The 10,329-nt window shown below is 34.6% G+C and overlaps 1 long non-coding RNA gene across 1 annotated transcript; it reads left to right on the forward strand.

Annotated features, from left to right (window-relative positions):
• Positions 1-7,458: 7,458 nt before the first annotated feature.
• Positions 7,459-10,043, forward strand: LOC118734985. The gene is made up of 3 exons (XR_004992483.1): positions 7,459-7,558; positions 7,615-7,914; positions 7,976-10,043. It is a non-coding gene; the product is annotated as an uncharacterized LOC118734985 (long non-coding RNA).
• Positions 10,044-10,329: the final 286 nt, after the last annotated feature.

Here is a 10,329-nt window from a genome sequence, read left to right on the forward strand (position 1 = left end):
AAAGCTAATTACAAAACCTTTAATAATTAAATCATGCTGAAAAGCTAGGTACTTTTGACGTTAAACGTTACAAGAGTCATAAAATTATTCGTAAAAAAATTTCGAAAAAAATAATATCATTTCTTGGAGTTTATAATCTCGTTTACTTTCAGCGACGCTTATTTGCTCTTACTGGTTTTTCTATATTACGTTTGCAAGCGAAAAGGGGAATTAAAGATTATTTACTTTAAGTTGCATCTCGTATTATTTTTATCAGGAAAAACGTTTTCACCGAAGATTTAAAAAACATGCAAATGATTGCAAGTTTTGAAAATATCAATATTTTGTAGTCCCAATATCATTGTATCATTGTAAAGAAAAAACAAACCCCCCTTTGTCCACCTGTTTATAAAACTATCGGTTTGTCAGAAGTTAGTTGGCCTAATTTTCATGCATCAGTACTACTTGTATATTTTGAATATATATTATTATTATGTATTATACTCCGGTGCATTTGGTCTTGCAAATGCATATTCCGGTGAAGTTGGAAATTTTATTGTAATATTGTGCACGTTTACAGCAATACAATTTGGAAATGCACCGAAATATATACATGCAAGACCATATTCAGCAGATTGTGAATACTCTTATTAAATTATGACCTCGACTGCTCTAACGACTTGTACAAAAGTTTGTATTTGGAAAATATGGTTTTACTAGCTTTTACCCGCGGGTTTCACCCCACGTCTTTATACAAATATAAAAAATATTTTATGAAAAGATGTTATATTTTATTTCTGCTCTAATTTTACTATAGGAGAATACGGAAGGACAGTTGTATAGCTTGGATGTTATGTAATGAAATGTAATAATAACTTTTTGGCACAGCAGGTGTTTTCATTAACCGACTTCCAAAAAAGGAGGAGGTTATCAGTTCGTCGGAATATTTTTTTTTTTTTGTTTATTTATGTTACCGCATAACTTTGGACCACGTCAACCGATTTCGATAATTCTTTGCATCGGAAAGGTAGTGTCTCAGAGGTGGTCCCATACTAATCTGGTTGAATCCGATCAGGGGATCATGAGATATATATATATATATATATTTTTTTTTTATATGGGAGTTGAAGTCGGTTTTTTTTTGCTAAAAATTACTTGTTTACATTAAAATATCTCCAATAAATTATATATATGCAAGTAATAGTAGAAATACCAATGATGTAATATTAAAATTTTGGCTATCTAATTTCTTTGGGATAATAACTCTAATATTATTTCACAACATGTTTTTAATACTTCAAAGCATGTATTAACATATATGCATTTTCCAATGCAATTATCATAGATTTTATTTTCGATAAAGTTTGAAAGACTTATCAGAAAGAATTAAATAATAATAATAATAATAATAATAATAATAATAATAATAACAATAATAATAATAATAATAATAACAATAATAATAATAATAATAATACACCCGGAGGTTTGCCATTGCCTGCCGAGGGACGACCGCTGTTAAGAAAAAACTATAATTTTTTCGTTTCGTTAGTATCATTTCAGTTTTTACACATTGAATATATCTGCATATTTATATATTTACGCGTATCTATTTAAATTTATTTATGTACAAGTCTACAAAATCTTATTACTTATGAAGCGATTTTTAATCTTCGTTGCTTAACACACATTTTTGCAATTATTTCTTGTGTTGTAATCGGCACATCATTATGTACCGCTAACATCGTTAAACCATTAAGGGAAATGAACCCTGAAATATAGCTATTCGGACCTTTTTACACATATCTTATTACTTATAAAGCGATTTTTAACCTTCGTTGCTTAACACACATTTTTTCAATTATTTCTTGTGTTGTAATCGGCACATCATCGCTAACATCGTTAAACCATTCAGGGAAAAAACACTGAAATATAGCTATTCGGACCTTTTTACACATGTATGTACGAAATAATAGTGCGATTCATAAATCGTAGCAAAGGGGTTTTGGAGATAAAGAAAATTTGTTACAATTATATTTCCATGCAGGCTTAACTGATACACTTTTTCTTGAAGCATTAGAAGACAATAAAAACACATGTGTCTCTCGACTTTGACTTTGCAATGATTGTCAGCTCAAATAATACGGCAATGTAGCAATTTTGTCGCAAGAAAGTTTCCATACAAAAATAACCAGCTGTGTCGCAAAGTGGCAAATTTTGCAATAAATGCGACATTTGCAACAACTTTGCGGTGTTTCATAAATCCCACTAATAGTAGTGTGACATTTTGACCAGTTTTGACTGTTCTTCTTTACATTGAATAATTTTATTTATATTGTATAATGGGTATGTATTTTAAGTGATTTTAATTGTCACTTTTCGAATTTAAGAGTAATATATGATTGTTGTTTTATACTGGCTAAATTTCTATAATTTATGACTGTGCCAAAACTGAATGAATTGTGCCAAAAAGGCCCTTGAGAACGAAAGTGCCAAAAATGGCATCACTGTATTACACGATACGAGACTCAGCATCCAGCCAATCAGATCATCCCATGATTTTGTGCTCTAATTTGGCAGCACTAACACACCATGGGGAGCTAAGCAAAATGTTGAGATTCCAGTCGCTACGCGAAACAAGGCACTGTGTTCGATCAAGGGATTTTTAGTTTTGTGTTTACAACAAGTAATTTTTAGCAAAAAAAAACCGACTTCAACTCTCATATAAAAAAAAAATATGTATATATATATATATCTCATGATCCACTGATCGGATCTTAACCAGATTAGTATGGGACCACCTCTGAGACACTACCTTTCCGATGCAAAATTATCGAAATCGGTTGACGTGGTCCAAAGTTATGCGGTAACATACATAAAAAAAAAATAAAACAAAAAAAATAAAAAATATTCCGACGAACTGATAACCTCCTCCTTTTTTGGAAGTCGGTTAAAAAATGCTACAAGACTGCGTTTATTATGTAAAAAAAAAGTTTTTAATCGCGACCTAAGAATTTTATAACGCTAAAACATAGAGAAAATATTTAAATTTTGCGTCTTTCGCGTAACCAAAACTGACACCATAAATTCATCAATAAATGCCCGTACTTAGTACTATTTTTTCCAAATTCACACTGGCAGTTTATATACTAAAATTTAATAGGCCATGAAAAGTGTAAAATTTTGTTGAATTTTCATAGTTTTTGTACAAAGTTTGAATTTTGAACATGCTTGTTTTTATTAGGTAATGGGCAATACTTTTATAAAAACTAGTAATTTTTAGCAAAAAAAAAACCGACTTCAACTCCCATATAAAAAAAAATGTATATATATATATCTCATGATCCGCTGATCGGATCTTAACCAGATTAGTATGGGACCACCTCTGAGACACTACCTAAAAATTCTACGCCTACAGACTCATTTATATCTATACACCTTAGTATGAGCACCTACCATAGATATTTCTGCATACCAAATTTCACGTTTATGTGACTAATCGTTTCGAAGTTTTGGCTGATTAAAATTTTCACGCCTATGGGAGGTGCCACGCCCCCTTTTACAAACTCATTTAGGTATACCTCACTATAACAACCTATGTATGTACCATAGATATGTCTGCATACCGAATTTCACGCTTATGTAACTTATGGTTCTGAAGTTATAGCTGATAAAAAAATTCCACGCCTTTGGGATGTGCTACGCCCCCCTTTTACAGACTCATTTATATATATACCTTACTAAAAGCACCTACCGTAGATGTTTAGGCGCGTCTGCTAACACCAGGCGCCTAAATACATGCTATGTGCTGCTGCATGTGCAAAAATTTCCTTTTCTCAACTGCCATGTAATGGAACTTTCTTAAGCTTTAATTAGATGGCACTTCAAAGTATGCTCCGCCTAGTCTGATGCATCCTCCGGACACTGCTTCCGGAGCATTTTGCGGACTCTGCATGACTTACAACCATGCAGAGGTGGCAAACGAACTTTGCCATTGGCCACAGTGCCTACCCACCATTTTTGAACCAATAAATATTTTTTTGTATGAATACATACATGCAAACATACTGGTCTCCCCTCTCACTGAGTTATTCAGTAGATACATATGATTGCATACCAAATTTCAAGTCATGTGGGGTGAGCTCTCTGATAAACAAAAAATTTTGAGGTAAAATATTTACATTTTTTTGAATAAAAAAAAATCGTGCCTTTTCATGTATTTTCTTTAACTGCATCTACAAACCAGGCTATACTTAGTAAATTTTTTATGTAAAAAACAGTATAGTTGCCTCTCCATACTCAAATGCAATGTAGTTAAAATATATTAAGGAACCATCATAAAATTATGACTATTTTGGGATTTTTCAATTTTTGATATTTTCTTCCCCAACTTTGCCTATCTCTGGTGAAAAAAATGTACTGAGCTATAACTTTACATAACATAAAAAAATTGCTCATTTAATAAAGATTTTAGAAAGGTGCCACTCTTACTGTTTCGAATAGAAAAAAAAGTTATAGCCGCTTTTGTGGGCAAAGGACTGAGACACGCTAGAATGTATTTAATAGATTTAAATTTATATTGCTCTTGCTACCGACCAATGACATGCTAAATAGTACAAAGTATTACCTGCTCCTGACATTGTTTTATGCTACTTACCAGAATTATGACTAGAGTCTATAATGAGGGCTATATCTATCAATATTTTTTGTGAAGGATGGATTCACGTGAAATAAAATATACATGAGTTGTTTGAAGAAAAATGTATTCATTTATTGATAAAATATGCTCAAATTGGCAACCCTCTACTTTAATACAAGCTCGGCACTTTTTAAGAAAAGACGCTTTTAGAGATCTTAAACTCAATTGGGCTGTCTCAGCAGCAGCTCCATTTATTTGTTCCCGCAAATGCTCTTCGTTTTGAATTGTTTTTGAATAAATTTTTCCTTAAGACAGCCCCAGTAGAAAAAATCTAATGGATTCAGGTCTGGAGATCGAGCGAGCTACGTGATTGGCCCGTATCGTCCAATCCACCGGCGAGGATAAGTTTCGTCTAGATGAGCTCTTAGTTCACGCCCGTAGGCGTAGGCGGCAGTTCCACAGGTCCCAATATCTGACAATTAAAATTACCGCACCATAAATTTATTTTGTACCGGTACGGCGAACGATCTTCTCTCATTTCGTGAGGATTGTCTATCTGCCAACTGTGAAGGTTATGTAAATTAAAATAACCATCACGTTTGCATGGTGATTCATCGCTCCAAATTATTTTATTAAAAAAGTTGGGGTCTGATTCATGCATTCGCAACATTTCACGGCAAAACTAACCCTCGACAGGTAATCTCTTTCTTGTAGAGCCGGAACACGTTGAATGTGGTAGGGATGAAATCGATGGTCTTTTAAAGCTTTGTGAACGTAGTTTTTGGTATTTCCGTCCGTCTTTCCATCATTCTCACTGAAGTCGATGGACCTAGTTCCACTTCCTCTAACACAACTTCAACATCTACCGTTGCAGGACGTCCTGTTTCGCCGCCACGCCTTCCAGGTATGCGACCTTAAAAAAGTGAAAAATGATAGTTAACAAGCAAGCAAACAAGAAAGGTGTAAAAATCACTTACCTTCATATATTTCTCTATGGGTCCGGGCGAATACTTCACGACCCGGATGCCGACGATTGGGGTATCGCTCTGCATAGAGTCTATGAGCAGCTCTGGCATTACAGCAAGCTTCACCGTAAATTAGGTGAATATCCGCACATTCATGCGACGTATACTGCGTGTTCTCTGTCATAGTATTAATAACACAATGTTCGAAGGGTCCAATTTCACAAAATCCACTTTCACTAATTCCGGTAAGTAACATAAAATAATGTCAGGAGCAGGTAATAATGTACCTTTGTACTATTTAGCATGTCATTGGTCGGTAACAAGAGCAACTTAAATTTAAATCTATTAAATACATTCTAGCGTGTCTCAGTCCTTTACCCACAAAAGCGGATACAACTTTTTTTTTTCTATCCGAAACAGTAAGGCACGGTGCACATTAGAGCGATACGATATGCGAGGCGATATGCGATACGACACGCGATACGATATGAATGCGACATCGGCATGCTGAGTACGTGGGAATTGGTAGGAAGCGATGAAAACTGTGCACACTTGCACGACAGCGACACCGCTGCGATATAATATCGCATGCGTATCGCACGTACGATACGGTTTTCTGAACGAGGTGAGATTAGTATTGCGCGGCATTTTTTGCAATAAGCATGATCGTTTCACAGGCGGAATCATCGTCCTCAATTTTCGATAGTCGAATTAATAAAAAACCCATGTTTATGAAACTATAAAAAAAAAACCACTGTACAATAAACATGACTAGCTTCGCATGGAGAAATATAGGGTTTGTGGTCAAGGACACAGGACTCAAAAGAATATTTTGTGTGATGGTTTATTTGCCTTTGATTTCACATCTTTAAAAAGAAATTTAAAGAATCCAATAATTTTAAACATACTTACTTTTGATATTGAAAAGAAAAAAGATTTGGTGTTTGTTTAAATGTTAATGATTAACTATTTTGTTTCAAATAATTAGTAATCAGTGTAATTAGAAACAATTAAAAAATAATCATCTCATTTATCATTAAAAAAAGAAATCAGATATAATAACAAATACTAAAAAATTATGTATGTATGTACATACATAGATAACTATTTTTGATTATTCATTATATTTTAATTTTTTTTGCTTGAGTATTATTTTATTATATTTAAGGAATTTTTAAATTAAAGAGGGAAAGTACAAATATGTGTGCTCTATTACACAATGCTACAAAAAATAATGAAGTAAAAATACCTGGTAAGTCATGTTAATTTTCAGGTAGGTTTTGCCGAGTGAAGTAAGAATCGAGATACGAAATTTTTGTCAAACACCCACACAACCTTGATTTACTGTTAAAAAGCCAGTTTTCCGCACTTATAAGCTTGTAACTCAGTTGACTATAAACCGAGTTTAGACCTTTCCAATGATATTCTATATACTAATACGCTAACATAAATTTTGTCCGCCTTCGTTTAGCGATTCTACCGAACACCGTTGGAAATGCATTTCTCCGTAGATGAGCAGAGTTTTTATGGTTTAACCGTCAAACCCGTCGTTTAAACATTTCCATATTTGTGTATACTAGATGTTGCTGCAACATGTTCAATTTGACATGTTTCGCATGCTGTTTCACTTCGTATTTGAAATTAAAGGGTAGTACTCTCTTCACAGCCGTGAAATTTCCCTAGCAACATCTATTTTGCTTGTTGGTTGATAGCAACATTTATTGTCAGATGAGTAGAAACGTCTAAACTAAAAGTGAACAAATGTAAACAAAGAAATTGACGTGCATCGTAACGGTAGCAATCGGCAAATTTTGGTAAGAAAAAAGCTTTTAAAACAATTTAATATTACTAATGGTGTTAATTTTTACAGATTTAACTACTTTCAGTTGATTTCAACTAGTTTTTTCATATTCCGAACCCACAGCAGTACCCAGCAGTGTCGGTGCATCGCCCCAGTAGCAATCGGCAAATTTTGGTAAGAAAAGAGGTTTTAAAACAATTTAATATTACTAATGGAGCTATTTTTTACAGATTTAACTACTTTCAATTGATTTCAACTAGGTTTTTCATATTCCGGACCACCAGCAGTACCCAGCAGTGTCGGTGCATCGCCCTAGTAGCAATCGGCAAAAGAGTGGTCATTATATTTATTTGTATTGAAAGTGACTTGATGACAGAAAAATGAAAACTGCAATTTTAGAGGAAGCAGCTTGTTTGGCAGGTGCGCAGATGGTGGCAATGATTGCAGAGGTAACGAAAACTTATTCTCAACGCGAGAAAGTGGATCCGTTTTTGCAGGAAAGATGTACACAGGGGCGTTTTGCAAAGGATGTAAGTTTCTAAATTGTATATTTTACAATCAGCAATAATGAGCCTTTGGCCTAATTTCTAGTTTGAAGATCTCGTTAGCAGTGAAAGCAGATTTTTCACATGGACCTGAGAAGTTTCAACGAGTTGTACGCGCTAGTTTAGGGATGTTTGAAACGCCACCGCTGACGTCACGACATAACACGTTCTAACATGCAGCGAATGCGTTACAGATACAACCAGTATCAGGCAGCGAGCCAAATGGAATTTCCCAAAATAAAACAAAGATAAACATGAAACAATAGACAAATACTAGTAAACAAGCTGAACAACAGATAAAGACTAGTAAACAAACTAAACAAATGACAAATACTAGTAAACAAGCTGAACAACAGATAAAGACTAGTAACCAACTAGCAATAGAATTTTCCACTGCGATAACCACCGCCGCATTTCAATAGTATAAATAGACCTAAAAATTTAAAATGTAGAGCAGTCTTAAGAATATGTAAATAAAGAAAGCACGCTAACCGTGCAGAGAAAACATATATTTTTTGAACTCATATCGTGTAAACGATATTAACTGGGGGCTCAACCGGGATCACAATAAGTTTTGTCATCTAAAACCAAAATCCTTGAAATACAGGAAACCATAAATTCCACGGTCTTGAAGAAAGAAAAAAACAGTTTCTGGAAAAGTAAAATAACACAACCATTCCTAAAAAACGGAACAATAAAAAATTTCGAAGAAGTCCATGCGATTCCTATCTTATAATTCTACCAAACGACTACGAAGTGCTAACAAACCCCATTTCTCCTCTTTAAGATATCAAAGAAGTGGAGACACAACAAATATGGCCGAAGAAGCACAACTAAGAGCACAAATTGATGCCTTAACACAACAGTTCCAACAACAAACCCTGCAAGTAAATGCCCTGCAACAGGTGCCTAGTACTGTAAAAGAAAACCAAAGCGCCTTCCACAATATCACCACCAATACAGAACACGAGGAGATCCCTCTTGCAATAACAAATGCCAACGAAATCGATTTGGAGCTATTCAAAGCTTTACCCAAGTTTGAAGGGGGAAATAAACGCGTATCGTTCATGGAGATCACAAGTCTGGAAGTTTACGGATGACATCAAAGCGTTCACAGGACAACCTAGATATTATAGTGCAGTGGGGATCATCCGTATAAAAGTGATAGGAACAGCAGCCGACATACTTAGCAATCACAACACTAATTATAGGTTTTCGTTTATGTGTTATTAGACGAGATGAAAAAAATTTATCAAGGAAGAAAGAATTTATCCGAATACCATAGCGAAATTGATAAAACACTTAACTTTACGCTTTCAAAAATTTAAATGTCTCATGAGCAAAACGATGAAGCCATGAAAACATATGCAAGCCAAGAAGCTGTTCGTACATTCATTATGGGACTGAATAGCAGATACACAAGTGGAACCTTGTACAGCCAAAACCCAAGAGACGTAGGGCATGCGTATGCTATTGCCAGCACAATTCACCACGATAACCATAATCAGCAATTTGAAATGCAACCAAGATATGCCCAACAAACAAGAAGCCACCCGCAACCAGGGTATGTCCAACAAACAAGAAGCCACCCAGGAGAAGAACGCTTCCCTTAACGAAATGAACGCCCAACATATAATCCAGGGATACATGTGCAACGCAACAAATTTATTCCACACAACGACCGTTTAAATAAACCGATACCTATAGAAGTGGACAGCTCTAGGCAGTTTATGCGGCATACTCAACACCAACAGGGATATCAGAATCCTTTCAAAAGGGAAAGAAACCCATCCTCACACAACTTCAATCAATACAAGCAGCAGAGGATCAACCAAACTCATCAAACTGAAGCCGAATCTACCACATCTCATTTCGAGGAACAGTACGAGACCGGAAGTACTTTTTTAGGCGAGTGAACGGGCTGCCCTGCATTCAAACAAAGTGCGGTCTTACAGGGACACCCGTTACTATTTTAATAGACACAAGATCTACGAACAATTATATAAGTATCAACTGTAACATTGGTAAGTCAGTACCTATTAAACCTATAAAAACAAAAACTATGCACGGATATTCATTATTGAAATCTAAAAAAATTATAGCTTTGTTTAGTCATCATATGCTTTTTTTTTGAAATTGATGAGCTACAAGAATTTGATATGATACTAGGTGAACAAGGACTTAGACTTATAAAAGCAGAAATAAACCTATTCGAATACAGTTTAAGGTACCAAAAGAAAATTGTGAAAGCAGAAGATGAACAAAAAATAAATTACACAATAAATAACAAAGCATATGAGGATGATATTAGGGAAATTATGAGGAAAAATGACGAAATTAGTGAAGTCCTACCTTTTACCACAACTATCCAAGCAACTATTAGAACGAATAATGAAGATC

The sequence above is a fragment of the Rhagoletis pomonella genome, unplaced genomic scaffold, assembly GCF_013731165.1.
Source record: "Rhagoletis pomonella isolate Grant_MI unplaced genomic scaffold, Rhpom_1.0 Rhpom_scaffold_00003, whole genome shotgun sequence".
NCBI classification, from domain to species: domain Eukaryota; kingdom Metazoa; phylum Arthropoda; class Insecta; order Diptera; family Tephritidae; genus Rhagoletis; species Rhagoletis pomonella.